Raw genomic sequence first — 27,227 nt, 5'->3', positions numbered from 1 at the left:
GCATTCGATGGAACGATGAGCTGTACGAGATATACGACGACATCGACATAGTTCAGCGAATTAAAAGACAGCGGCTACGCTGGCTAGGTCATGTTGTCCGGATGGACGAAAACACTCCAGCTCTGAAAGTATTCGACGCAGTACCCGCCGGGGGAAGCAGAGGAAGAAAAACCTTCCACTCCGTTGGAAGGACCAAGTGGAGAAGGACCTGGCTTCGCTTGGAAAATCCAATTGGCGCCACGTAGCGAAAAGAAGAAACGACTGGCGCGCTGTTGTTAACTCGGCTATAATCGCGTAAGCGGTGTCTACGCCAATTAAGAAGAAGAAGTGTTTAAGATTTTTAGGTACAATGCCCAAAAAGGGCGTAAATAGTGCCAACAGTTTTTCTTGTGTGTGCGGTGAACTAGCTTTTAATTCACAAAAACGTAATTTTACTCCGCTTGAGTTAAACCCTTATTAACTGTATTTTGGTGTTAAAGTTGGGGACCAAGACAAAGCATGGGTCCCTCATATCTCTTTTAAAACTTGTGTAACATTGTTAACTGCTTGGTAAGAAGGTTCAAATCGTAAAATGCCCTTTGCAGTACCAATGGTTTGGAGTGGACCTAAATGTTAGGTTAGGTTAGGTAAAAATGGCTAATCCCACGTGGACTGACAAATTAGTCCTTTATGATGCCATTAAATGAAAACTCCCGTATTCGGACTTACAGATTGCCGAAGCGCTTTGTAGCCAATATATAGTTACACAGACGCTTAACTTCAACACCCGCCAGTTCGGTGGGGTGTCCAAAGGTATGCGCCCCAAGTCTGAGTCTTGACCTCCCAAAGCGGGACAGTCTGAAAGTTGTTTCTACCGCCTCTTCTTCTAAACAGCATCTGCAGTGAGCATCCGGTAAGAAGCCCTTGAATGGCTTGTTACAGACTGCTATTTTTGCCTCACGAATATTAAAGGTATTGGACAAAACCATCAGAATCTTGGAGTATCGATGAAGAACTAGAACCGACTAGCTCTTCAAGTGATGTTACCGAAATTGCAAAGGAAATGACAACCGATCCTTTATTTGATTTACCAGGATGTTCAACAGTGCCGCATCTAATTTCATAGGGTGAACTTAATGACTTAGTTCGAGATCTAAACCTTTCAAAATCGCATTCCAAACATTTAGTATCCAGATTAAAGGGTTGGAACCTTCTTCAAAATGATGTAAATATTACTTTTTACAGAAAAAGGCAGAAAGACCTCACAAATTGCTTTCTTCAAGAAAGGGATCTAGTATACTGTTCAGAAGTTAACCTTTTGTTTAACGCACTAGGACAGAAACATGATCCACGTGATTGGCGTCTATTCATTGATTCCTTTAAACTTAGTTTAAAGGCAGTATTGGTTCATAACGGTAACAAAAAATTCATCTGTGCTCTTAATTCATGCGATCCATATGAAGGAATCATATGAGAATATGAGAGTTCTTTTAGAGCACATCCGTTATCATGAGTATGGTTGGGAAATATGTGGAGACCTAAAAGTAATAGGTTGTTTCCTCCTTTGCGAATGGGACATCCGTGCGAGAGACTGTTATTATGTACAGAAGAAGACTGTACATCAGGCACTACACAAAACAGAAGTGGGTTAACTAACACCTTTGCATATTAAATTGGGTTTAACTGTCAGTGAAGCAAAAATTAAGGAGGGCAAATAAAAGTACAAATGATAGATAAAACATTTGAGGAAATGCTCAATGAAACTGAAATACGAGCCTGGAGTGCCCTTAAAAGCGTTATTAATTATTATAAATTTTCGAGAAAATGTGAAAGCTGACAATTACAAAGATCTTGTGAGTGAACTACTTACTGCCTATAAAAAAATAATTTGCAACATGTCCGTTAAAATTCACTTTCTAGACTTCCATCTGGATTTTATCCCCGAAAATTTAGGGAACGTAAGTTACGAACATGGGGTGCAGTTCCACCAAGACATTTCTGCTATGGAGAAACGGTACCAAGGCAAGTGGAGTGCCAGTTTGTTTGCCGAATACCAATGAATATTGTTAAGGGATACTCAAAAACAAAATATCGTCGAAAAACATCGACAGTAACATTTTAAGGTACTCTTTGGTTAATAAAATAATATAACAATAATATGGCTATCGCAGCTTTTTTTAACCAAAAATCCGTATAGCAAAAAAACTATAGGTGATAAAAGAAATCTGTAGCTATTTTCTGCATTTGTGGCAATTTTTACATAATAAACACTTTGTTCTGTTCATGTCACGGAAAACAAGTGGATTTTTATTTACCAGTGTAATTCATCGATAGAGGAAGCATTCATCTACTGTGTATACAATTTTTTCTAAAATTCTTCGATTCAGAATTTGTAAAGCATTGTTATGTTGGAAAATTTTTGAGATTTTGCAATAGGAGAAATACGTATCCTTTATATACGATATATTGAAGAACATTTTTACGTTTAAATAAATTTTTTGACAGCTTACTACACACTTTTGTATAAGTAGATCCATTTGGATACTAACTGACAATAAAATATGAGTTTTTGAAGTTTGGGTGTGAATTGTGTAATAGGAAAATTAAAAGTATTGCTTATCTTAGCTAAAACATTTTCCCATCTTTCCAAAAGAATTGTGCCGATTTGACCAAGAATGAAACATTTTTTATATTATTGATACTTGTTTTGATACTAACCGTATTCGATAAGAACGCGTGTATCAACGGGAACAAGTAGTTGTCAGAAGCGGCATGGACTGCGCTATAAGGTAAGTGAGGCGAAACTACCTTGCGGCTGTTTTCCAAATAGTTAGTCCGGCTTTAGAAGTTCACGTCCACGTCCTTCTGATCCAACGAAACACAGAGCTCTTTTAAAAATTTCCTTAGCGTCAAGGATATTCGGATTTGCCGTAGTTGGCTATACAATCACATATGATTTTATGTATTTAGTGCTGTCGTAGTGGATACGTCTTTCATCACCAATCTCAATTCGATGCAAAAACGACTTCTATATGTGGCGTTCAAGCAGCATTTCTGACACACAAGATTGCTTATCAACGCCTCTCCACTTTAATGCTGCTTTAAAACGTTTACATAGGACTGCTTGAGCGACTCCAGAGGATCTGCGAGCACATCATCAAACTTCACCCGGGACGTCTTCGCCTTCCAAGCCAAAATCACCACTTTTAAATCGTCCAAGCCAACTATGGAACGTTTGCTCTTCATCATAAACATCCACTAAATTCCGACGACTTTTGACTAAGACTTTTTTCATAATAAAATTAAATTTAACTTCCCGCTTTGTATTCACATTTTGAGTGAAATATTTGAGTGAGAAACATTGTTTTTTACACTTTGAATGAAATATACGGATATACAGTTAGTAGATATATACATATAGTATATACCATAATAATATATATAAATATATATAAAGCTGTATGAAGAGACAAATTGGACTCCGTACGCCGGTCCGTTAACCCGCAAGTCAAATGAGTAAGGGCTTTATACATAGGAACCGGTGTAAAAATTGTACAACAGTCATCACAATTTCCAGCCTATTCTGACCAAGTTCATTACGCAACAGTATTCTGACAACTTTATCTTAAAGTCCGAAAATCGGGATGGGATCACATTCACGCTTTCTTCGCTTAGAACATAACTTTAATTACCCTCTAATATTTTTACTATTCAATAAGAAAATAAAGCACCAATGAAAATATTGGATTAAAAGTTTGCACAAATACAACAGTCCCTCAAAAGTATGGCCTTAGGGTAACCACTTCTCATTACTGCATACAAGATCGTATGCTGGACTTCGCTATTCATGTGTGTTCTAAAGATAATGAATGTGAAAGATGGGCTAACCTTGGGTAAACTCTATGAACATTTTATACTCTTGCGCATGATAAAGTGATAATTGAGATATTTCATTATCTCACCGGCACAACAACAAACACAAATAAAATTATTTGCAATGGCTGTAAAATATTTCAGACCAAAACCCATTTTTATTTTCGTGCAATGACACGTAAAAAAAATAATTGCACTATACAGACATTTAGGGAAACACATTTTTTGTTAAATTGTTGAGGAAGGTAAATTTTAAATTTCTATTTAAATTATAAGGATTTGTTAGTTTTTTTTGTTAAAAATGTATGCAGAAGGTGCGCCAATTCACAATAGCTATGCATAATAGTCATTCACAATAAATTGACCGAATCAGTCGTTCATATATCACTAGATTTTGCAATGGGTGTTCTCGTGCTCTTGTATATTTCGGTATAGGACTTTTGCAATCTGCAATCTTGCAAGAGCAAGACAATTCCCCTAATAATTTCTACTACTCCCATTGATTTGTCTTTACCATATTTACTCAATATTTTAAATTTATTTGATTGAGTGATTTAAATACAAATATTTCCGACACGAAGCAAAGTGTAGTAATGACATTAAGTGAGTCTACGGCCTATAATACATTGTGACAAAAAAGTAGCCGGGAATTAAATTCCCCGTGTAAATGATAAGTAAGAAAGTAAAGTCTTCAAAGATGGTGGATATTTTGGATATGGAACGCGACCTTGCCCACCTCGTCCCGATAAAGCTGATTTTTTTCGAAAAGAGTATGATTGTGGCGTATTGAGAAACAAAAACGTAATGAATACCATCGATAAACCAACGGACTTGATTCCTTGTAAGTTTTTCTTGTTCCCCAAACTGAAATTATTGCTCCGTGGTACCTTTTTTCAGTCGATTGAAAGGATAAAACAAAATTCGCTGAAGAAGCTGAAGACTATTTCAAAAAGTTCTTGTTAAAAGTGTTTCGGGGACATAAGTTTATTATATCTGGTGGATATTACTTTGAAGGAGACAAAATAAATATTGATGAGTAATTATTATATAAAATGTATAAGTCAATAAATTACTAGACAAGTTTTCAATCCTTTAAGTTTCTCATCATAGGTATAATGAGCTTTAAATTCACTTGTAACATTTTTAAAATAAAACCAAAAAGTGAGGCCCACATGTTGTAAAAGTAATGTTAAAGTTTTGTTAAACCCGAACTTAGCCATATCTTACTTGCTTTAATTGCAACCAAAACTAATTTATCTTTGCCTTTTACCAAAATCATCGGACAGATTTTAAACGGAAATTTCGATTCCAGATAATATGTTTCAAATACCAGGTATTTATTTTACAAATTAATAAATATTATTTAAAATTTATTCTGGGAAAGGTATTCACATTGCGTTGTCTATATGCAATATTAATTGGAAACAAATTTCTATTGAATGAAATGTATACGACGACTGTGAATGAAAATAAAATATATGCATATATACGAGTATATATATATACATATATAAGCAGTTATATTATATATAAATATGTATGTATATGTGTAAATATATAAGCGTGCACTTCTTCAACAAAAGTGAAGCCATAAAGATGTGTATATGTGTTAGATGTGCTACAATAAATTTGTTTAAAATATGCTGCATGCAATTTTTTAATTCATATCCGAATAATTTATTTTACATGCAGTTTTCTCCCCCTCAACTGCTTGCTTGTGTTTTCTTTTACTTGCCACAAAACACACAATGCAATTTGCTTTCAGAAATGTTGCCGAGACTTTAACTCGCCTGCATACAGCTCCGTGCAAACGCAGCGGAGAGAACACAAACAGACACAAAAGAGCAATTGAATAATAAATGTGTGTGCGCCCTAGAATATGCTTCATGTCGCTTTCATAAATCAAATTAACTTACACTTATTTGTAGCGTGTTCGCATTGTAGTATTTATAAAAGCGTTATAAGCGCAAATAGGATTATAAGTGAGGACGAACTTGTGGGTTTCCGTGGGCGTTCACCGAAAGGGTTTTTTGCATAGTCACGAGTTCTGAGCAGCAGGCGGCAAGTCTAACGTGGTATGAGCACACTTACAGACAGAGGTACACATACATATACACAAATATGTAAATATTAACTCAAGTGTAGTAGTTGTGCGCATATTAATCATACAAGCTATTAATCACCAAACAACATTGTAAGTAATTGATGCGCGATGTGCAAACAAAAGGATTCTGTCACCACTACAGACACCGACACTGCCACAAACATAAGCATGTGTGTGTGTGTGTGCAACGTCAATAAATGCTCAGCTGTAACAATGAAGTTGAATGGTGGGCGTAAAAGCTTTTCCACAAATACGAAGTTGTGTATCCGCTCACATGTGTTTGAAAGGATATTTGAAAGGATAGGTCTGTTCGTGTGCGCGCCGCTCTATTCAATGCTGAAATAATTTATGTCGAGTGTATCCGCTTTTTGAGTGTCTAGTTTGATTCTTAAAAAGATATTGTGACAGCAATTTAATGAGGTCACCGACATTAAGCAGTCGTGTCAAATATGTAATGAAGTTTCAGGTGTGTTTTAGTTGATGAATGTCTTCCATAAATGCCTTCCAAGTTTTACGCATACAAAGAGTGATATTTAGAACCCTTTATGTCGCTGGCATTTGAGTTTGCGTTAATTATGTAAGAATTAATTAATTTTCAAGCGAACGGTGGTTTTATTACTTTTGTTAGACAATATTTTAAAGACGGTTTAGAAGAAAAAAAAGTATTCAATATAAAACGCATAAATAGAAAAAGGTTACAAACAGCTGTATTCCAGTGTTATCGTAAATTAAGGGGGTATTCTGGTCTAGAAGCATGAATTTCAGGAAATTTTTAAAGTGTCGTAAAAAAAAGGCAATTAATATTTTTACTATCCATTTTTATACTCAAGCAACAAAGTTGCTAAGGAGAGTATTATAGTTTTGTTCACATAACGGTTGTTTGTAAGTCCTAAACCTAAAAGAGTCAGATATAGGGTTATATATACCAAACTGATCAGGGTGACGAGTAGAGTTGAAATCCGGATGTCTGTCTGTCCGTCCGTCCGTCTGTCCGTCCGTCCGTCTGTTCGTCCGTCTGTCCGTCCGTCCGTCTGTCCGTCCGTCCGTCTGTCCGTCCGTCCGTGCAAGCTGTAACTTCAGTAAAAATTGAGATATCATGATGAAACTTGGTATACGTATTCCTTGGCTTCATAAGAAGGTTAAGTTCGAAGATGGGCAAAATCGGCCCACTGCCACGCCCACAAAATGGCGAAAACCGAAAACCTATAAAGTGTCATAACTAAGCCATAAACAAAGATATTAAAATGAAATTTGGCACAAAGGATCGCATTAGGGAGGGGCATATTTGGACATAATTTTTTGGAAAAGTGGGCGTGGCCCCGCCCCCTACTAAGTTTTTTGTACATATCGCGGAAACTACTATAGCTATGTCAACCAAACTCTATAAAGTCGTTTCCTTTAGGCATTTCCATATACAGTTCATAAATGAATGAAATCGGATAATAATCACGCCCACCTCCCATACAAAGGTTAGGTTCAAAATCACTAAAAGTGCGTTAACCGACTAACAAAAAAACGTCAGAAACACTAAATTTTACGGAAGAAATGGCAGAAGGAAGCTGCACTCAGGCTTTTTTAAAAATTGAAAATGGGCGTGGCGTCGCCCACTTATGGACCAAATACCATATCTCAGGAACTGCTAATCTAATTAATTTTACAACAAAATAAAAAAATATGTAAATGTTTTATAATGAAATCTCGATTATCACTTTATCATGCGAGTATAAAATGTTCGGTGACACCCGAACATAGCCCTTCCTTACTTGTTCTATTTAGATTTCTTCCGTAACAACACCGATAACAAATCATTTACTCCAACCGATTCGGTGATATTATTGATTATTTTTGGGCGAACTTTTTGCTTTTGAATTTCAAAAAAATGTTCCACAGATTGACTGTTATATACGGAGTAGGTCGAAAAGCAGTGTAGTGGGTAAAGCGGACTAAGAGATCACCAGTCACGGCCTGAGAAAATATTCACACCAAATTTCTCACGTTGACCGCTTTATTCAGCATAAAGGCTGCTAGATAATTTTAAATTATTGCATTATATGGAGGATGAGGTAATTCATAGATGATATAGTAATAGCATAACAGAAATTTGTTAAAATAAATTTTGTAGATATAAGTACTGGTATCTGATAATATAGGGCATAAATTAAACCTGTGTTACAAATGTCATTTTATTGGACCCTGTAGAGGTTTAGGAAATCTCTGATACAATTTCGCAGATTTTTAGTACCAGATCGTTAGACAGTTAAACTTCTATAACTCGAACTCTTGGATTGGCAAGAAGTCAAATTTATTTCATACAAATTTCCTTCAATAACTCGAAGTCTTCCTAACTCGAAGATTTTGTAGATTCGAGTTAGGAAAGTTCAACTGTATTTAGAGGAAAGGATGTCCACTAAATTTCCTTAAAACTTCTCTCAAATGGAGTGATAATTTCCAAATTAATTGTACCATTGGCACAGAGGTTCTTATTTTCGATATTTAAGATTGGATAATGAATGTAAAACTGATAAAATCAATTTACACCAGTTTTAAATGGGAGAATTTTGTGCATTATAATATTTATACTCTTGCAACCAGTTGCTAGGGAGTATTATAGTTTTGTTCACCTAAGGGTTGTACGTATCACCTAAAACTGAACGAGATAGATATAGGGTTATATATACATATATAAATGATCAGAGTGACGAGAAAAGTTGAAATCCGGTTGACTGTCTGTCTGTCCGTCCGTCCGTCCGTGCAAGCTATAACTTGAGTAAAAATTTAAATATCTTGATGAAACTTGGTACGTGAGTTCCTTGGTGCAAAAAAAAATCGAGTTCGTAGATGGGCTTAATCAGACCACTGCCACGCGCACAAATCGTCATTAACCGAAAACATATAAAATGCCATAACTAAGCACTAAAATTAGACATAAGGTTGTAATTTAATACAGAAGGTCACAGTAGCAAGGGGTATTTGTGGGCAGAAAATTTTGAAGAAGTGTGCGTAGGCCCGCCCTTTAATATGTTTAATGTATATATCTCCTAAACCACTGAAGCTACATCAACGAAAGTCGCCCAGTACAAATATTATTAGACCGCCTACCGATAGTGTGAAAATGGATAAAATCGGATGAAAACCCCATTTCCTTCCCATATAACAGTACTGTTCAAAACTACTAAAAGCCCGATGAATCAGTAACGTAAAAGTTTGTTTACCAAAATGGTATGATAGGGCTTTACAAGGGCAGGGGTAAAAATTGGGCGATGGGCGTGGTACCGCCCACTTTTTGGTAAAATCCCACATTTCGGGACACGAGCTACCAATTTCCAAAAAAATTGGGGCGTGGCGTTCTTTTCATATTTCTTATGTCACGTTTTGAAAATGTGCGAAATCGGACAATAACCACGCCTACTTCCCATATAGCACAATTTTAAATTCCACTTGATTCGTTCAGTCTCCAGTACTCAAATCAAGAAACAATTAAGTCTTTAGCGTGTGCCACCTTATTACCAAAAATTGTTTAAATTCAATAAAAACTATTCAAGCCCCTAGGTACCGAACATTTAGACCCCGTTCCTATAGTTGACTTTTGATCGAAAATGTCGGTCAATGTGTGAGATACATAATTGAAAATCGGGCACAACCCTTCTTGGAAAATGATATATCTGTATTTCAAAAATAGGTTGAATTGGACCAGTACTTCCCTTAGCCCCATATACATAATATAAAGATTTTCTAAATTCCGGGTGACTTTGTACCGCATATATCGGCCAATATGTGAGTTATCTTAACGAAAATAAGAGAACGTACATATTTCACTCATAACAGTGTGTCTTTATGCCTAAAATAGATAAATTTGAGTGGAAACTTGGCCTAGCCCATAAATAAATATTATCAGGATTTTAGATCATCCGGTTGACTTTGCGGTACATGATTGGTTTTACACCTTAAAGTATTTCCCTGGCTTTGATGACAAGTTGCAAGATTAAAAATGTTCGGTTGCACCCGAAATTAGCACTTCCTTACTTGTTTTAATTTACGTTTAAAGCTTTTTGTCATATTTAGATAAGTTAATATTCAAGCAAAATAATTCCTAATGATTTTTTTTATTGTGACATGAGGTTTTTACCATCCACACCTTAACCTCTTAACTTAACTCTTAAATATAAACAGTAAATCTGGTACAAAACAAGAGAGGTTCATTCCATCAGATCTAACTTTTTTCAATAAATATTCAATTAGGCTTCCGAACAATGTGAACGCATTCACTTAAAAGAGTGCGAAGAACACCATGTTAGTATGGTATAATCGGCCTTTGTGGTTATCCAACAGACACCGCTTTGCATCTCTTGCTTTCACTGCGCTGATTAACAAGTTGTAAGGAGTCGCTGAGTATTTGCTATTTGAGTTTATAAAATGCTGTTTTTCTCATATTCGATTATATGCAGTAGATGCTGGCGTCGGCAAGACAGGAGCTGTATTTCTTCTTGCGCCTGATGACTATACCATATTTAAAAAGAAAAAAAGTTTTGGAGATGCATTACTTTCTTTTAAACAAAAGTTAAAAGAAAAAATGCTTATATATTTTCGTGATCTCACACATTGTCATCTGTCACTGCAGTGCATCTAATTAAGCGCAAATTTTCCGAAGTGTCATGCTGAAAACAACATCAAGCGCCGGAATCTCGGCTTATTGCAGTCATAAAATCTTGCGGCGGCACGATTAAATATTCTCTTTAATGTCCTTGGCTTTGAGTTAAGAAAGCACTGACGATGATGACAAAGTGTAATGCAAAATTTATCAATCAGTCTTCACTTTTACTGGCAGCCGATGAGCATTCACCGGATGTCCAGCAAAATGACAGAAAGGGTGTAAGGGAACTGGTGAAGCTTCTGCAAATATTTATTACACCCACCAACTAAGTACTCGGCATTATAGTCCTGGACTTTCGCTTATTGGCTTCCCTTTAAGAGCCTTTGAGCCCACTACTTATTTATTTATGCATTCAAAGTCACTGTTACCTACACGTAGGTGTTTTTCATTTTCGCTCAGCCAGAAGACAGGCGTGTGGAGCAATCTTAACGTCTGACCTAAAATAATTTTGCTGCTATGCCTTTCTCTGCTTATTTTAACAATGCATACTTTGCCGCTGCGCTGTATGTAGTTTGTTGCTGTTGTTGCGGTTCGCTGTATGTAGGTTGTTGCTGTTGTTGCGGTTATGTTTTATTTTGTGTTTGTTTGGCTTCTGACAGGATGCTTAAAAATTCCGACAAAACCAGCGTCGGCAGCCGACCTTTCGCCATACGCCGCTGCCGAGCCTGAAGCTGGCGGCTTGGCGCACCTGAGTGATATATTGCCGGTGTGATGACTTCTGAATTGTGCTAAACAGGCGTATTCGCTTGCACATGGACCGTAAATAATGCCATATTTGTATTTGTTAGTGTTGCTTTAACTACATGAAAGCCCTGCAAACAAATCTGCTTAGAAATCTGCTCAATTTTATGCATAAATAATGGCTTGCTCGCATACGAGGATTACGTGTCAGTGTGCTACGTGAACAAGCTTTTCTGATTTTATGAGATATTAAGAGTGTTGAGTTTCACAAATATTTATTCAATACCATTATATCTTTCACGGCGAAAACAAAAAATTGTGTTTGAATTAAAAAAAGTAAAGTAGTACTAGCGTTTAGGCGACAAAGTGATGATTTTAGATTTTTTTTTAATTTTTAGAGAGGTTTAAATTCGTAATTTTATGCCGCTTTGGTATACCATATTTTAAAAATTAATTTTAAACTACACCTTCATAGTTATTTATGACACAAGATTTGCTAATCAGGGAAAAAATTTGGTATTTCCATTCATACATTTTTTTGGGGGCGATATTTGCGGTCCAAATAGTAGTTCGCAACATATTAATTAAAATTATTAATAAATCGATTACAAAACATTAAATTTGTAATATTTAAAAGGAAAAAACATCAATTTTTATTTAAAATCACAGAAAAACGATAATAAATCAAATTAAAAAAAAAATATATAAAATATATCAAATTAAAAAAAAAAATAATTACAAAAACATTAATTCAGTAAATAAAGTAAGCCTTTCTATTAGTCATCAGTACCGGGGGGTATTCTATGGCACTTAATAAGTTCCCGTTTCCACCTAATACCACAAATTTGCCGAAATCCTATAGAATTGAAATTAAATTCGGTACCGGTATATTGACTTCTCTTTCAGAGAAGAGTGGGAAAGCAGTGAGGGGACAAGAGGATAAGGATCATCATCTATACGGTTGGGTTCAAACTGGATAATCGAGTGCGAACTGGCAGCAAAACTAGATATAAAAATCGTACTCTGTCTACCAGATAACTGCAGTGGATTTAACATCCTGTTTCACGGTAAACCGGTAATGGGTTAAAAGGCGAGGCGAGAACCGACCCTAACATATGGTTAGAATAACAGAAAAACGGATTCCACGGACGTGTTAAAGTAAAAAAACACTGTACACAAAGCGACACAGTACATTAAGACTCCAACTTGCAAACAAAGTTTAAATTCCAAACCTAAAACTACTGGATGCGGGTCACATGTCAGACGAACAGATAGGCGCCAATAGATTTGGTGATAACCTCTCAACCATTGACTAACTGTATTATCTGCCAACGGTGAAGTTTGGAGTGGGTAATGCGATGATATGGGGATGTGAGAGGATAGAGAGAGTCGGATATGTTGATATCCTTTAACAAGGTTTTTGCAGGAGGCTAGAAGTGTGAGGCAAGGATGTGTCAGACATCTTATTCCAGCAAGACATTGATCCGAAACACACTTCTCATGTAGCTAAAGCATGACTTCAAAACAACGAATTTTAAGTACTCAACTGAAACTCTCAATCACCAGACCTCAACCCAATCGAACATGCTTGAGTTGAGATCAAGCCTGCGATTAGCGATACAGCAGGTGAGTGTCAAAATCTAAACAATTTATGGCAGAAGGCCTAAAATTCCCGGAAAAATATTAGCGGAGCTTACTGAAAAACTCTAGATATGATAACAATTCACTATCCAATTGACAGACATGTCAGCAGACTAGAAACGTAATATAATGACAATTGTAGAAGCGATCAGAAAGTAAAAGAGGAAGAGCTTGGTATAGGAAAATAGTCTGAAATATCGATCAAACATTTTTCGACGACTTCTCGGAGGTTGCACATATACAACTTTTCTTACTGATGAACTTCTTCAGAAGAACAGAATGTTTCAGAGAGAAGACAATAGAGTGAGGTAATTTTAATAGTTAATCCTATCAAAATTGGTCATTAGACAGCCACTCTACCTATCTGCCTACCCACCTAAAATTAAATAATAATAACAATTAAAAAATTAAGAAACTTTTAACCATTATTTATATTACTTTATATATATATATATGTTTTAAAACAAAAAGTAACCAAAACATTTAAAAATAAAAAGAATAATATTCGATAATCGAATTTCCGATAGATGAATGTCGCCATAAAAAATAAATAAAAAAATTAATAAAAAAATAATTACAATTATGCAATTAATAATCATTGTTACGATATCAAATAACATATTTATGTGACGTTTGGAAAAAAATTACCAATCATTCGCACGCGCCAATTTTTATCCTTCACTCTTCCACTGAAAATAAATACCACAAACTTTTTATATTTCGAGTCAAGTAGGTAAATCGCAAAACGGAATGTGAGAGTTGCCACAGCAGCAGGAAAACATTACGACAAATGCAGTGAGTGGAGAAATCAATCATTAATGATTTCCTTTTATAATGGCCCCAAAGCAAAAGGACACAGCGAATGCGTTCTCAATTTATATTTTTGGTTGGGTTAACTTCTTTGAATTCAATATAATGACGAATTCATTCATATTTGCTCATTCTTGTACAGTGTTTGTGTGAGTGTCCGTTTCACGTGGCCACTTTGTTAAGTGCGGTTTTATTAAATTTTATTGTACTTGGTTACCACGCAACCGCGGGGATGAAGCAGCCGCTGATAATTTTCAATCAAATGCCTTGACACAAAAGAACTTAATTAGGTCGCCTTGCCATTTCGAATTGTACTGACAACAAAAACCAAACGGATTTTTAATTTTTTGCCACAAATTATGTTTTAAGTAGCCATAATGGCGAAATCAATATAATTCAACATATACTATATAATTACTTTGCATTAAAAAAATCATTTTTTAAATGCTGGCACAAAAAATAACGATAAAGTATTGTAACGGGTGATCCACTCGATACTGCAGACCAATACGATTTAGTTTCAAAAAAGAGACAACAGAAGTTTGCATTGAAGAGAGGAATTATTTCACGAAGAAAATTGATATGTTAAAGTGCACAGAATATTTAAGATCTGGACAGAAAATAAACGTCGAACTCAAATTGCAACTGACTATGGTTGATGGAAAAGTATGCAATGCACTAAGTCAAACATCATCTGCTAAGTGTTACATATGCCAAGCAAAACCAAAAGAGATGAACGATATAGATAAATGTCTATAAAAAGCCGTCCACAAAGAACATTATGAGTTTGGTTTGTCACCTTTACATTTATATATTCGATTTTTTGAATATTTCATTCATGTATCGTATAGACTTGATATCAAAAAATGGCAAATTAGGTCGGCAGAAGATAAAACTCAATTCATGGAAAAAAAAATTCAGGTTAGAAATAAGTTTAGATCAGAAATGGGTTTAATAGTGGACATCCCAAAAACAGGAGGTAGTGGGACGTCAAACGATGGCAACACGGCTAGACGCTTTTTTAATAATGCTGGTTTGGCTTCTCAAATAACGGGCGTTGACGAAGAGCTCATACTAAGATGTGCAGCATTACTGCAAGCTATATCATCAGGATATAAAATAAACGCGGACAAATTTAAGCAATTCGCACTTGAAACTGCTAAAGGGCTTGTAGAGAAGTACCCTTGGTTCTATCTTCCACCTTCAGTTCACAAGATCCTAGTGCATGGTTCCGAAGTCATCGAAAGTGCAATAATATCTATTGGAGAACTATCAGAGGAAGCTGCGGAAGCCAAAACCAAGGATATTAAGAGGTATAGGCTTCAACATACGAGGAAAACTTCTCGAATTGCAACAAATACGGATTTACTTAATATGTTATTGTTGAGCTCAGATCCATTTATTACAGGTCAACGAAAATTGCCATGCAAAAAGAAAAGCGCATTTTTAAAATCTACAATAAAATTGTTGGAAGACTAATTACGTAAAGGAATTTTTTATTGAGGTTGACAACGTCCTTATCTTTCTTCCAAATTAATAAAATTTTTATTTGAACTGTAAAAATAAATTGTTTAATTTTATAAAATTAAATGGCACATCTGTTTTCCTTTCTATTTATTAATAATAAATCCGGGAATTGGAACAAAATTTATCACATGCTCAGGTATTTTAACGTTAGAATTATATATGTAGAATATGAAAAGTGGGCGTTATACAATTGCGATTTTTTCAGAATATCGTACTTGCATGAACAGAAATGTGCTGTGTATATTGCAGGTCAGTATCTCTATTTTAACTTATTTTGTCGCTATCCTCCATACAAATGGAACCACTGTGCGCCGGTCGCATCAACTTGACGTACGAAACGACTTGGCCCATTGTAGGTCGAGATCCTAAATTCAAAGCGTACAAAATATAGCTTGCGCAAGAACTCAAGCCGCTCGACCTTTCAAGAAGATCCAACGTTTCGAGCCAAATTTTGTATAGGGAGAGGTTAATTTCTGGATCAAGCAAAATTGCCGCTTTTGGGACGAAAAGCAACCTGAAGAGACTCAAGCGCGGCCATTTCATCCTGAGAAAACCACTTAGTGTGGCCCGATGTAATCATCCGTCCATATTCCTTCAAAAAAGATGACGGTGAGAACAAAACCGTCAATGGCGAATGTTATCGTTTCAACAAGACGGCGCCACTTCCCACACATCGCATCAACTAGTGGATTTTTTGAGAGAACACTTCACTGAGCAGATAATTTCACGTTTTGAGCCATTCGATTGGCCCCCAAAATCGTGCAATGTCACATCGTTAGATGTGTAAAGTTTCAATTCCAGTCAATTCCGCTTCGATTCAGGTCCTAGAGCTAAACATCACACATGCCATTAGCTAGTTACCAATCGAAACGCTCTATCGGGTCATCGAAAATTAGACTCAACCGATGGCCTACGAGTATCTGAGGCGGAGCCGCGGCTACCATTTGAGAGGGGTATTCTTCAAAAAATTAATAACAATGCTTTAAAAAAGTAGGGAACCTCAAAACGGATCACCCTTTATTAAGTTTGCAACTTGGGAGACACTATATATGTAATATGCACGAGTATGTAAATGATCAATATAACAAGCTGAGTCGATTTAGATTTTTTGTCAAAGATTATTAGATGCACCGATATCGGAGCACTATAGTGCTCGTTTACTATATTAAACAGCTGCCATGAAAATTGAATGGTCGCGCTCAAGTCCTCCTAAGGAAGACTTTTTGTTATACGAGGTATTTTCAAAAACTTTTGCTCGAATTATTTCTTAAGATAACGGTACAATCTGTGTTTAGGTCAGATCACAGTTCAAATTGAATTCCACTTGGACCGAAGGCTTCTGATCTCGTATTCATTGTGACAAAAAAGTAACCAATTATTTAATAATTTATCAATATTTATTTCGTCGCCTTCAAAGTAATCCCCATCTGATGATCTAATGCCAACGATTTTTCCAGTCAAACAAGCGCAAAGAAACCTTCTTATGGTACTGTTTTTGAAAAAAATTCAGGTTTATCGGGAGAAGTGGAGAACGCCTTCCATACCAAAAAAATCCACCAAATCATTTGAACGGACTCGCGAGAGATGTCGAGCTCTCTTGCCATCTCTCTAAAACTTGCCTGATGATACCATATCCTTTACTAATATTTTCATCAGTTAAAGAGGTCGAAAGTCATTCAGCATGTCTTCAACGATCTCTCGACTGTCTTTGAAGTCTTAGTACCACTCGCAGACTTGTGTTTTAGGTAAAACTGAATCACCGTCTGCATTTTTCAACACTCTCAATGATTCCGCACATGAAATTTGGTTAGAAATACAAAGTTTGATACAAATTCTTTGTTCGATATTTGTATCCATTGTGAAATTTGCAAATACTGAGGTATACCGCCTTAAGCAGCTGCTGTAAGCAAACTTGTTGATATATCGCGCTCATGTTTGGCTTAGTATTTAGGGATAGCCCTACTAACTTAGCAAAACACATTCAATTAACCGGGGAATTTAATAACAATTTCCAGGTGCTTTTTTATCTCAATCTACGTATTTATCAGTTAAACCTGATTGTTCGAATCAAGAATATACATACAAGTGCGGAATTATTGTTTAGAACACACACACACAGCTCTGTTTCATACAACGAGAATGTGAATAGAGAGCACCCGCGGTGCGAGCTTTTGCATATTCGTCAGCTTTGTGATGAAAATTCGTGTATAAATAATTCCAAACATCGATCTGTTCACCCTAAGCACTGTTTTTTTTTTCAATTTTAAAACTTTACATTGCAAGCCACTTCATTGAAAACTCGTGCTTTGAAACGAATATAATAAATAAAGCCTCTTACAGCGAATTACAAGTTTCGCCCGAAAAGTGGATTTAAAATGTAAACAATAGCGATGGCGCCGAGTTCTTAACAGACGACAAATATAAATTCTCATGAAAAAATGTGTACGCAAAAACATTTCAACGTTAACAAAACCAATCAGCATCTGCCACTTTTGTCCACTCTTCGCAGCACAAATGCTTTATTTGCGTGCACAGCACTTAACAATGCCTGACAAAGGCACTAATACGCTTTGATTACTATTTTATTGTTTCTTTGCTGCCTTTCTCCACTCTATCCGGGATTCTTTTTTGCTAACTTATGGCCTACTTCAGTTGGTACTCACTTTGCATACGTTTAGGCGCGTCACAGCAGCCAATGTCAGGATAATGTTGTTGTGCTGGAAGCAGCTTACAAAAATGCCGTTAAGTATGCTGCTTACACACAAATTCTGCGTTCTTTTTATGTTGTTAACTAACTACTTTGATTTTTTTGTTTTCGTTGTCTTTTATTTTGAAATTCACAAACACTAATAACTTATAGTTACAGGCTTAATGTTGTGGAAAATCTATTTATGCGTTTTATAAATGTAGGAAGTTTTAACACAAGCAACTTATAAACACGGAGACACGCAGTCACATACAGATTAGTGGAATGACACAACTACTAAAAAGCAAATGAAAAAATTTTCGAACTCGAAAACTAATTTTTGAATTTTTTTATTTTTTTTTTATTATTTGTTCGATTTTTTTTAAGTGTTCGATTTTTTTTAGAGCATTACTAACGTATATTTAATTAATTAAATATTACTTGGTTTTCATATGGGTTTTCACCAGTTATTTACACAACACATTATGCTTTAATAACTATCGCTTTTTACTTAAAAAATAACCAAAACTTTACCGTTTAATACACACACATTTTTCCAAAGATGCTTCATAGCTTTCGGTCTTTCGTCAATAGAGTAGTTTGGCGAACTTTGAGAACACAAGAAAACAATAATAAACAAACTGACGGCGTAAGTTTTCTGCCGAATGAGCAAATTGTGCATAAAATTCGTTTATTTTCCGAGCAAAAACTTTTTTTCACTTTGTGTCCGATCGCATTTTCCTTGCAAAGCTCATTAACACATCAATAAGTTATATTTTTACTCAAAGTAAAAGCTTTATATACCAGTAAGTATAGTTACTTATCAAATAAATCACTTATCTTAAATTGTATATTATGTATTTATGTCGTTTTAGCGGTCAGAAAGGTACTGGTGCACTTAACTTCGGAGTTTCGCTCAATTAGGCTCCACTACAACCGCTGTCAGCTTTTCACACACACGCACTTTCTGATTTAGTTTGCAAATAACAGTAAAGATATGCTGGAGCCGACATTTCTTAAAGGACTCAAGCACTTTTCAAACTACACATAACCTCAAATAATACTCCTGTACAGTTGAATTTTCGATTACGTTTACGTACGAGGAGATTACTTACACTCGCGCGCAAAATTCAATTTTCATTAAATTGTCGATTTCGTTTCGAAAAAGCGCACTCATTCAATATCCGCTGCACAGGCGACAATTACAACGCGTTTGACAGTGACACTGACAACGGCGACAGCAACGACAATGACGCTGACAACGACAACGACAACGACAACAATTGCATACGCGTACGAAGGCGAAGTGACGAAAATGTTGACGACTTTTTCCGTTTTGCTCACGCGTAATCGTTAACGTTTACCACCGTTCACTTTGAATTGACGTTAACTACTGGAAATGCTGTTAGCCATGAAGTTGCTGATAAACGTAAGAACTGCGCGCAAAGCAGCAAGCAACAAAAACTCACTCACCGCCATGCATTGTAGCTGAGCAAAGGAACAACATGCGTCGCATGCGGCAATACGAATGTTTGATACGATGCGGCTACGACAACATAACAGCTAACCGACGGCCAGCCAGCCATGTTAGCCATCAAACCGACAGTGAATAGCGCTTGCATGGAATGCCTCCGCTTTGCTGCTTCACTTCCAACTTCGGCTGTTGCGAAGCGCATAATGAAACTTCATTTGTGTGAAGGCGATGTTTTTCCTGTGCCGTTGCTTCGGTACAGAGTGGTTGAGTGCTGGTGTGAAGGCTTAGTGAGCACTTTACAGCTCTCTGTTAAATATGCTGTTAGTTTAGGCTGCTTAGCGCGAAGTAACAGCTCCGGCTTAAGCAGTAACATATGTATTAAACTAATAGGTAATAATAATAGCTACTTTGAAGATTTTATTCCAGTGAAACGCCTAACTTCTATTGAAGGAAAATTTTCACATTATTTTGTTGGCACTGATAACCTATTTGTTTATTGAATTTAGTGTCAGTAATTATTAGGGTATTTTCTATGTTTCAGCATGCTTTCATTTAAAATTTTTCATTTATTTGGTCAAAACAGTTTCAACTTGATCTCTAACAGATTCTTATCTTATTCTATAAAGTAGCTACATTATGGCGGTAAAGAAATTTAAAAATCTTCTGGGTCTTAACGCTATTCTAAATATATAACAAGTAAGGAAGGGCTAAGTTCGGGTGTCACCGAACATGTTATACTCTCGCATGTTAATAATCGAGATTTCATTATACGTTTTACATATTTTTCAAATGCTTAGTTTTATTCGATCATCATTGGTTCCTAATGTATATATTATACAGAGAAGGCGGCTTAAGCATTGGAAGTAACCGATTTCATATTTCGTACATAAATCAGGGTGTTATAGGTAATATATAATAGCTACTTTGAAGATTTTATTCCAGTGAAACGCCTAACTTCTATTGAAAGAAAATTTTTACATTATTTTGTTGGTTGTTTTTTGGTTGGTTTTTGGAGTGCTGATAACCTATTTGTTTATTGAATTTAGTGTCAGTAATTATTACGGTATTTTCTATGTATCAGCATGCTTTAATTTCAAATTTTTCATTTATTTGGTAAAAACAGTTTCAACTTGTTCTGGCTAACAGATTCTTATCTTATTCAATAAAGTAGCTACATTATGGCGGTAAAGAAATTTAAAAAACTCTTCGGGTCTTATATATATAACCCTAAATATATTACGTGAAAAACATAATAACTTTAGAGTAGCATAATAACTGATAATGCATGATAATAAACTTCAAAATATTAATAAAATATTTCATCCAAGCATACAGCTCATTAAATTTCAGTAGTTTTTACTTGACGGAGAATAATGTTGTGCTGACAGTAAATTGAATATCCAAAACGTCGTTACCTCTAGAGAGTTCTTCATTACATCGGTTACTACATCGCTAGTGATTTGTAGGTTTTCTAAAAACGTTTAAATTGGTAAAGTAATCCAAGGTTGCTGCTAAAGATTAAGAATGAACAGAAACTATGACAAAAGTGAGTGTCTTGCTAACTTTTGTACTCTCGCAATATATTATTTGTATTAGAATTGATAATGGGTTGTCAAAAAAGTCTTGCGCAAATTTTATTGGCGCAATATATTTATCGTTGTATTAAAATATGATATAATGTGCTACACGCAATAACTCACGAACGACTTAAAAGAAACGTAGAAACACGTGTTAGCGCGTGAAATGTGCTTTCCAAAAAGGTATAGCATGACCCGATGCGACAAATAAAACTAGAACTATACGCTTTCAGCGCCAACTAGCGAAAATATCGCAAGACTTTTTTGACAATTTGCTACAACTGAAAGAAAAACTAACCAAATTACGCCCCTAAAATAAGTAAAAATAATTTACGGTAAATTTACCACAGTAATGTATTTATATTTTTTATACGAACAGAAAATGGAGAATCAAACAAGTAAAGGTTTAGTGACTTCTTGAAAAATGCTGCTCTTTGACGTGAGAATTTGCAGTTGACAATTATGATTTCTTTTGTATATTAAGTCGGAATAGGCTTTCATCCTTAAGACTTTAAATTAAAAAAAAATAGTGAATTTGATATAGAAGAAGCTTATACCAAACTTCCTGAAAGAACTAGTTTATACAATATAAATATACAAATCCCAGAAAAGATCTTTTCGTTATTTACAAGCCTTTTCTGTATAACTCTTAGTTTTGCCCGAAATGGAGATAAACCGACAATATAAACTATTTAACCGTAAGATCACTTCACCCTTAAATATGTGCGGATTAATCTGCAAAATTTTGATCCCCTTTATTGGCGTAAGCATCGGCAAATATTTTATCAATCATAATGAATTTAAATGAACAAGATATCTCATAGTCTAGCGTCAATATGAATGAAGTCGAGCCAGACATTGGATAGCCCTCATTTATTATCATATCCGAACTTTATGCCGAATATATCGTCGAAGACTTTACTGCTTGAGGACAGTGTGCAAAAAATAGGTGATATCGCTTTATTCCTCTCATTCGCCATATTATTATTAATCTCTCTATGTATCATATATGTATATCCTCTGATAAGGGCGATAAAATAACTTCCTCCAACAAAACTACGGATGTAAGAATGAATACTGGCTTCAATCTAGGCGTTGCCTATTATAGTGTGACATCTTTGATTGAAACATACAACTAAAGTTTCGGCATATTCCACATGTTGCATGTTGAAGTAGCCGAATGAAATCTTTTGTTGACACTAAATGCTATCTTGGTACTTTGGCTTTCATTGACCATTCTCTATTGAAATGCCATTTGGTGACTGCGATGTCAATCTATAGTAACAATATAGTTTTATTGTTTCACTGTACAAAGTCTGATCCTACGTTCTGGATCATTGTCTTCATTTAATCAATAATAAACCTTTTCTCCTCATTCAAACGGCATTGTCGTCTTCTGCGAAGTACCTCGAAACCCGAAATCCATGAGCAGAAAAGCATTCATAAACTTAATAATGTGATGCTTAACACTCCTTTTTTATTGTCCTTTTATTAGACAAACTTGTCTGGTATTTAGAGATCTAGCTATTTCTTTTTTAAACAAATTTTTTAGAAGACTTAGCACTGTTTTTCTGAAAAAATTTTTTAATTTAATTAAACCCATGTTTTACGGTTTTCAAAAAATCGATTTATGTATTATCTTATTGATTTCTGCAACACTAATATCTAACATATTTTCCTAAATTTCCAAGCTGATCCGAGTAATAGCTTCGAAGATACAGCCTTGAAAACTTCTGCACTCGAGGCTAGCTAGGCTAAGTGCGCCGTCTCTAAATGCATTTTTCTTGAAATTGTGTGTTTTGAAGCCAGTTGGCAAGATTTCTCGGAAACTACTCAACCGATCTTCATTGAATTTTACACAGATCTTTGAGATATAATTCTTAAAGACTTGGACAAAGAATATTTTTTCTAATAAAACTCTTTGCAAAAACAATGTCGCGGAATTTTAATTTTTGGGTAAAATTGTCTGCCAAAGTGCAATTTTAATTTTTATTTCCTTTGTCCAAGTTCTAAGTTATGGTTTTAACTTTTTTACGTTTTTTTCACATTAGATGATCTTGTAACTAGTTATCTTGTCAACGCGGGCGCATCTTTTTTCTGAGTGGTCACCGGAAAATGGTGGAGTTTAAAATATTTTTTTCCAAAAATTTCAGAATTTGTTTGTTAAAAGTATATGTTTGTAACAAAAAAAATTCAAATAAAATATTTAATATTTTCATATAAGAAAATTATTAAAAAAGGTCATCAGTGCTTTGCAAAACTTCGCAAAAATTGGTACAGGCGAATGTCTCAATGTTGGTATTTCGGTTAGGAAAATCAAGCAAGAGAGTCACCAGTAAATAAAACCATACCAAGCTAGTTGAATTTCGATTTCGTACTATTACAAATATTTAAGCACCAAATCAGCAACAAAACATCTCAAATGATCATAAGTAATTTGCAATAATTTAAAAAACTCTTCTTTTTTAACATCATAAATAAATACACCTGCATATGTTACGTTACTGCGTAAAATACCTTCTGTTTCATGTGTCACTTCAACGGTTAAACTTTCCTACATTTTTTCATTCACCTTATCAACATATTAAAGTGTCGCGAAATTCTTACTTGATGCAAAGCATGTGCCACCGAATTTGAATAAACGACCTTCTTTAACCTGAACGCGAAATCTCAACGTAAGCCACTCACAGGCCAAGGCATTACCGTCTTAACACGAAGAGTGTGCCGCGGCAGCGTTTCAGAGGACGAAAAACACCAGCAAAGCTCCTGTGCACACTTGAACACACGCACACAACTACAGGCCCACATAGGCATAGCGCGCTGAAGAACAGCGAAATTCCGACCTACCGCAACGGATGCGGTTTGTTCAGGCACACGAAATCACCCACACATACGCACACCCACACAATAAACACACAAATACGATAGGCAAACAAACGCGGCAGTGAAGTCAAATATTATCGGTGAGCATGTGGGTGTGTGTGTGTGTGTATGTGCGGTTGAGTCGTCGAAATTCGACTGTGAAAAACAGCAACGCATTATGTGGACTGTTGGTAGCTGCAAGGCGCTGACAAACAACGGTAAAAACGAAGTGTTGACGCCGATTAACCCAATGAAAACAAAAGTGTGTGGAAAAGCAGTGAAGGTGGCACAGCCAGCGAAGCGTGACAAGGCTAATGACGGTGGGTGGCCTCACTAATAATGAAGATGATGAAGTTGTTTACTAGTTACCATAGTTAATTTCAATTTTTGTTGTTGCAAGTAACATTAATGCTTTAAGTGCGCACATGTGCAAGGAAATTGTGATTATGAAGAAGTTTTGACCTGACACAATGCTCTACATTCGATGTTGTGGCGATGTTTTGCTTTCCACACGGCGCATGCGTGAGAGTAAATGAGTAAGCAAACATCAAATATGCCTTTTTGTGAGTTTTTCTTGCTAACAGTACTCTGTGTAATTGATGCCAAAAATCAGCTGTTCTGAATGCCTTCAGTGATGCTGGAACATTGTTTGTGCTGATGTTCACGGGAAAGGGTGAAGCTAACAGAAATACGATTTTGGTTACATTATAGGTTTCTACATTTGTTCATATTTTTCATTAAATAAATATTTTTTTCATTTTTATAGGTATATGTAGATTTTAAAGCAAACGCTAGGTCTATGTGTTCAGCATAACTCGGCAAATTAAAATGTAAGGGCTTACATCCAATATCTTCACAATTTTTCTTTTGTATACAAGATTAAATGGCATTTCCATAATCAAATTATGTTCATTAGAAAGCAAACAATCATGAAGAAGAATGAAGTATTTTAACGCCTTGAGTGATTCCCCAAGCATGTGTTTTATGGGTCAAGAGGTTATTAAAACTGAACGTAAGCCTAACGTTAACGGTAGTGTTGAGCCGTACAGACGAACAATATAGCTGAGAAATTATACAAGGTGCTTTCCAAAGTAAACAGGACTTTTTGAATCTAGCACCCACTGGTGGCGCCATCTATATGTCGACTGGTGCGTTAGAATCTGCTATCTTTATCGATTGTCCAGTGAGGATTTCATGATATTTCATTGATTGGAAGTGAAGTTATTGCGTTTCAAGTGTGAAAATGAGCTTCGAACCAAGAGCCAACATTAAATTTTATTTTAAAATTGGTAAAACTTTTACCGAAACGTTTCAATTGATGAAACAAGTTTATGGCGATGATTGCCTATCCCGTAGCAGAGTACACGAGTGGTTTCAACGTTTTCAAAGTGGTCGTGAGGACATAAATGACGATTAACATGTGGGCCAATAAAAATCCGTGATCACCGGATATTCCATCGAAACTGTGTATGAATTCATCAAAAATCAGCCGAAATCATAATTGAAATTCATGGAAATGGAATTGAACATCTCCAAAACATCGATTTATCGCATTTTGAACCAACATTTGGGCTTACGAAATGTGTGTGAACGGTTGGTTCCGACTCACGACCAAAAATTGCGTCTCATCGATCGACGCTTTTGACCAAAAATCATATTTTAACCATTAACCACTCCCCGTATTCACCTGATATGGCACCATGCGACTTCTTCCTTTTCGGAAAAATGCATTTGCCCATGAGAGAAAAGCGTTATACAGACGTAGAAAAACCATTTGTTCTGTTTTTTTAAGTCGTGTGTACTTCGGAACACACCTTGTATATGGAGGCACAGTTGGTCTAATGATGACTTAACATACGTATACCATAAGTGCGAAAGTTAAACTAACCAATATAATGATGATGGAAAAATAACTAATTCTGCGCATGAATCACCATTTTTGTCCAGCATTTTCACCTCCAGCTGTCGCCAAGTTTATATAATTTTACTCTGCTGGACTGCCTTTTGAGAAGGCATGTCTAATTAGGCGTATAAATTGGTCACGTTGTTGGTTAGATAAGGACAGCTATGCACTAAGATCCAATTTTTTGGCCAAAAGTCATTCGAAGTAAAGTCATTTTTATATAGGTATATTAAAAGCACATAATCCAAAGTATAATAACCTTGATATGGAGATTTGGTTTCGCAGCTTTTTGGTCTGGTACAGATCACGATCTTCATGCTCACCGATAAAATTTGGTACAAATCACGAAATGCTGTTTTTGCTGCGTGTTCGTTGATATAAAATTGTCACCGAGCGAATATAAGATTACAGCAGTGCAGTATACATATATTTCGAATTGGTGTTCAAGTAAAGTGTGTTAAGAACGCTAAGATATGTACTTTTAACTGATATAAATATGAGGTCGTTATTTCAATCTGAGTCGTTTTAAATTAATTTATATATAAATCGGATATTATTTTGTAAATTACGAACTCTATTATTTGAGTAGAGTTATAAAAATGTGGCTGGGTTTGGCAGAGATATTTTTTATGATAATGTTCGTCCAATATCTGTAATTAGTACTTAATCTCATTTGGCTGCTACTACTTGCTACATCTAAAAATTCTGTTTTTTCTTAGCCATGCATCGTTTTAAGAACGAAGACCTCTTAGAACTGTGGCTAAAAGCCCAAGATAGGAATTATATATTTTTAGCAATTTATAAGATTATTAAGATAAGTAAAAGACTAAATAAATTCATCCGATGAGCAACAAATAAGGGAAAAATTCAATTTTGTGGTGAATTTTAGTCAAAAAATTGGTTTGTAGAAACCATAGTGTTACGATGGGAAAAGTAGAAAAATTGGACGTTAACCTCCAAAATAGCATTCAAATTAATTATACAGAATGTACATTTACCCAAAAAATAAGTTCCAACCTCTAACATCCATAACATATGCCAATTATCAAATCTACAGGGATCGTCTAAGTGTGACCCTCTGAAAAATCACTGATTTTCGCGATTTTTTTCATTGTTGAAATTGATTACTCGGTCCGGTTTTTATTACTCGTATAAATACTTAAATACATTCATTATGAATACAAAATAATTTTTTTATGTTTATTTATTGGGTGTATAACAGTTAAATAAATTGTTGAAATGACACGTGGAAAAGGTCCTGCACGATGTATCGTCTAATGAAGATCAACTCGTCAATAAAATAAAGGAATTTTTGCTTGAGTTAACGCCTGCTCGCGTTAACATCTATGAAGCAATGCTTTCTAACTACCAGGATGTTATCAAACGTGTCTTGGAGCTATGCTTACGACCCGGAAATAGACAATCAAACGGCCGAATATCGTGTCAAAGGTGAGCCGAA

The 27,227-nt window shown here is 35.5% G+C and overlaps 1 protein-coding gene across 2 annotated transcripts in view; it reads right to left on the bottom strand.

The window, feature by feature from the left end:
* The window catches only part of LOC126753112 (insulin-like growth factor-binding protein complex acid labile subunit), a 241,287-nt gene extending 221,865 nt beyond the window's left edge, over window positions 1-19,422 (bottom strand). For both annotated transcript variants that reach the window (XM_050464287.1, XM_050464286.1), the window contains exon 1: window positions 17,930-19,422. The gene's annotated coding sequence lies outside the window, so the exon portion shown is untranslated. The remainder of the gene's footprint in view (window positions 1-17,929) is intronic.
* Between the last annotated feature and the right edge of the window lie 7,805 nt (window positions 19,423-27,227).

This window comes from Bactrocera neohumeralis, chromosome 3, assembly GCF_024586455.1.
Source record: "Bactrocera neohumeralis isolate Rockhampton chromosome 3, APGP_CSIRO_Bneo_wtdbg2-racon-allhic-juicebox.fasta_v2, whole genome shotgun sequence".
Lineage (NCBI taxonomy): Eukaryota > Metazoa > Arthropoda > Insecta > Diptera > Tephritidae > Bactrocera > Bactrocera neohumeralis.
This window is presented reverse-complemented; position numbering and strand designations above follow the sequence as displayed.